The sequence below is a fragment of the Lactuca serriola genome, chromosome 2, assembly GCF_051521515.1.
Source record: "Lactuca serriola cultivar US96UC23 chromosome 2, Lser_US96UC23_V15, whole genome shotgun sequence".
Taxonomy (NCBI): Eukaryota; Viridiplantae; Streptophyta; class Magnoliopsida; order Asterales; family Asteraceae; genus Lactuca; species Lactuca serriola.
This window is the reverse complement of record NC_136409.1, coordinates 160806030-160810414: the sequence shown is the minus strand read 5'-3', so window position 1 is coordinate 160810414 and position 4385 is coordinate 160806030. Positions and strand designations below refer to the sequence as shown.

At 39.5% G+C, this 4385-nt stretch overlaps 1 non-coding gene across 1 annotated transcript; it reads left to right on the top strand.

The window, feature by feature from the left end:
* Positions 1-1688: 1688 nt before the first annotated feature.
* Positions 1689-1795, top strand: LOC145091136 (small nucleolar RNA R71). Its single transcript, XR_013702024.1, has one exon. It is a non-coding gene; the product is annotated as a small nucleolar RNA R71 (small nucleolar RNA).
* Positions 1796-4385: the final 2590 nt, after the last annotated feature.

Sequence of the window (4385 nt, the reverse complement as noted above, 5' to 3'; positions counted from 1 at the left end):
TTGGTTTTGTCCTTTTGACTTGATGAACTGCCTTTATCTCTTCTTCCATAAGCTTTTCCAGTTCTTCTAGTTCATTCTCTTCATTAATTGTGAACACCTCTTCTTTATCTTCTTGAAAGTCATCCTTTATCCCAAAGACTTCTTGTTCATCTCCAACCCTCAAAGTTAGCTTAGACTCGCGGTTATCAACAAGGGCACCAGTAGTGTTAAGCAATGGCCGACCAAGGATTATCGGAACATCCGGATCTTCTTTCATGTCCAAGACTACAAAGCCTATTGGAAAAACAAAATTTCCAATTTTCACCAAAATATCCTCCACTATGCCTCGGGGTTGCGTCACCGAACGGTTCGCCATGTGAATCTTCATTTTTATAGCCCTCATCTTCTGTATCTCCAATTTTTCATAAAATGAAAAAGGCATTAGATTAATGCTAGCCCCAGAATCGGCTAAAGCATTAACCTTCATTTTATTCCCAAACTCACATGGAAGAGTGAGGCGTCCAGGATCCCCCATCTTTTCTGGTGTTTCTCCCAACAGAGCTTTTGAATTTTGTTCACTTAGAATCACTGTAGACTGCATCTTTAATTGCCTTCGAGTGTCTATCAAGTCTTGCAGTAATTTCTGGTTCTCAGGAGCTTTAGATAAGGACTCGACAAAGGGGGTATTAATCGGGATCCCCTTCACATGCTTGACAAACTCTCTATGCTCTCTCTCCAGTGGACTAAGGGTAGCTTGGGAAGGAAAAGGCAAATTTGGCTTATAAATCGAACTGACTGCAGAATTTTTCTGTTCATAATGGGCCCACGTCGTGAACATGTAAGGTTCACGTCGTGAATTCTGGAACTCAGCAGCTTCATGATGTTCGAGCTTGATCTTCTTCATCTTTTGATCAGGCTTCCGTGGTTCTTCTTCCAATGCTTCCAGGAACTCCGAGATGGCTTCTTCTTCGGTGTCTATGGTCATTACATGAGATTGGTTCTTTACTTCGGGATTCTTCGGGGACAATTTTTCATGAACTAGAGTTGCTAGTTGACCAAATTACACTTCAAGGTTATGGATGGAGGCTTGCTGATTCTTTATCAAAGTTTGTTGTTCCAGAATAGCAGAATCAGTGGCATCATGTCGCTTTTCCGATGCTTCCATAAACTTCATTAAAATGGTCTCTAGGTCGGGTTTCTTCTCGGCTGGTGGCTGCTCCTTTTGATAGAGGGCTCGACTTGTCTGCCTATACTTCTCTTCTTTTTGCTTCTTATACTCTTCATATGGCAGCCACTCCCTCTTCGGTTTTCTCCAGTCCTCATCAAGCTTATCCCCACTAGAGTAGCACACTTGAGCCTTTCTGTTCCCATAATCATCTATATTGCAGTCCTTTGTCAAGTGTGGACCACTGCATCTGTCGCAACCCACTCTTATGGCATGTATCGACTGGTCCATCTGTGTTATCCTACGGTCCATATTATTTAACATGGCCATGACCGCTGCTATTTCTTCAGTTTGGGACCCTCCTCTGCCTTTGATTCCTTCTTGCCTCGGGTTGTGGTATTCGCGGGAGTGTTTCGCGAATTCTTCAATTAGCTCCTTGACCTCCCTTGGATTTTTCTTTGTCAAAGGTCCTTGAGAATCAAGGAGTTGTCTTGTCATCACGTTGACCCCATCATAAAAGATTGACATCTCTTGCTGCACATTTAGGTCATGTTGAGGGCAATTTCTAAGTAAGCCCTTATACCGCTCCCATGCTTGGTATAGTGACTCCCCCGGCTGTTGCTCAAAGTTGGCTATTGCCTTCTTGAGTTTTGCTATCTTGGATGGTTGTCACAACTGGAAATTTTGTGTTATGTAATCTATACATTCAAGCTAATTTGAATCAAAAACTTAAGAACATGTGTAACACCTATGATTATGATTTCAAAAACTTCAATCAAATACATTATACAAGTACTACAAATAGTCACCAAACAATTGGAAACCCTAGAAGTCCTTGTTTAAGTCCACTTTGGACTAGGACTCCCTTATTGGATCCAAATGGACCAATAAGCTTCCAATTAGACTATCATGGGCTTAGAACCCTAATTGGGCTCTAATTTGACCCACACTAATTTATTTCAACATTTTGGGCCATATTGGGCCTAGAATGAAATGAATTAAAAGCCTTGATACATGAATAACCTAAACTAGTCCAATAAAAATATGAAAATCCTACCACATTTCTTTAGACTTAAAACATACTCAAGATTAACACTAATGTTGGGCTTAGGGGCAAAGGCCCAAATTTTTCCTTTTCTTTCCAAATTCTCGGCCCAAATGCACAAGCCCAAGAGGATGGAAGAGTTGACTTGTTGTGCCACATCATTGTTATCCAAAGGACTTCCATGCAAAATATCTCACATACCTCCATGCACATCACTTCAAAATCACATCTCTTCTCTCCTCCCTCTCACTCTCGGCCGAAACACACACACACATTCACAAATCTCTCACAAATTCTCTCTAGATCACTCAAGAACACTCCTTCCTCCCCACTCCAAAAATCTCAAAAATTAGGAGCTTTCAAGAGGATCTTGCAAGTTAATCATCATCTTAGGTAAGTTTTTACTTATATATATGATCTAGCTATTTCATTCCATCAAAAACCTCTTCTAAATCTATTCCAAATTGTGATCATACACCTTAGAAGTCACCAAACTCGAGATCTACCAAGGAAGGGTGCTAAGGCCGAAAATCACTTCATTTTCCTTCCATTTTCTTTGCAAAACCGAGCCCCCACACCCAAGGTGAGCTTCATACCCCCTATTTTCTGTTTTTATGAGTTTTGTGGGGGGGGGGGGGGGGGGAATACAAGTGAAAGTGTAGATCTATATGTGTTTTGTATGCCTTGTATGATTTCCATGCTTACATGTATGCTTTTGTGTGTTATAATGTTGGATCTAGCCATAAAACCACTCAAAACCGAGATATATCTTATGTTAAATGATTTTAGCATCAAATATATTTCTACATACAAAGTGTTTCAAGAAAAATAGCTAAGTAGTTAGTAACAATTTTCTTTGGGCTAAAAACACAAATTTTTGGACTAAAATGTGAAAAATACAAAATTAAGGGCCCAAATTGACATATCACGAATTCTGATGGATGAAGTGTGTCAAAACAGTTTCAATAAAACAATTTCTGGAAATATACTCATTTAGAGGATTAAAAACATAAATTTCAAGCTTAATGGGCTAAAAATGACATTTTCGGCCCAATGAGGCCCATTATGCGAGATTTTCTGTTTTGGAGGGCCAAAACTGTATTTTTCTGTAAAACAGTGGACTATAAGTGTCCAAGTCCTTTGCAAAGGTTTAAAATGCTTTTTAAATTTAAAAAGGACCAAAGTTGCAAAAATTTTACAATTTGGGCCAAAATTGTCAAAGTTGCGAAAAAGAAGGTTTATAACCGAGAAAACTGCATTTTCAGGGACTTAAACTGTTTTCTATGAAAAATATGCTGAAAAATATTAATTTCAATAATTTTTGGTGTTAAAATGTCAAGAAAATTAATTTAGGGACCAAACCGGGAAGTATTCAATAAAAGGGTTGAAAATGTAAATTTTACAAATAATGAGGGGCTGAAAACAGAAAAATTTCAAGGCTAATTCAATATACGCAAGTTGATCAAACAATGGTACCGCGACTATCGACGAAATACAATATACTACAACACCAAAAATCGTTGTGAAACGAATTGGTTCGGTCTCGAACCAATAAAAATCCGAAACTACTAACACGACGACACTACGACACTACGATACATACAAATAACGTTTGGGAACTCAATTTACATGCGAGTGTGCACAGACGTCTACGCACCATCTTTGGGCCCCAAAAGTGTAAAATCTTGTTTGTTGGGCCTAGCTAGCCTAACGACCTGATCTTAAGGCCCGAAGACATTTTTTTTTCTACGAAGTGTTGGGTTTCACCGACTTGGCACAACGTAGAGGGACTTTCAATGGCTTGTATACTACTAGTCCCCAAGGGTCCTTTGGTATTGCTAGTAAAGTCTACATTTTTTTGCGAGGCGGGTCGGGGACCCCTCGTACACATTTTTATCCCCAACCGGTTAATAGAGTCATCGAGGTCTTCGTGTCCTCTTACTCTTCGGATGTGGGACGACACGTAGTCAGGGCGGTTGGATAACGTGATTAGTACGGACGACGCCTTCGGGATCGTTAGTATAGCTATAAACTGGGCGTTTGTGTAATGTGTGTTTGTAGCAATTAATCATGCTAAAAAATAATCCAACGTCGCCTGGGAATGAGACTACTCTTTTTGCAATGGTTTCAACGTAACTTCATGGAATTCAAAGGATTAGGAAAACATCGGGTTTTCCTAGGTTTTTCAATACATAT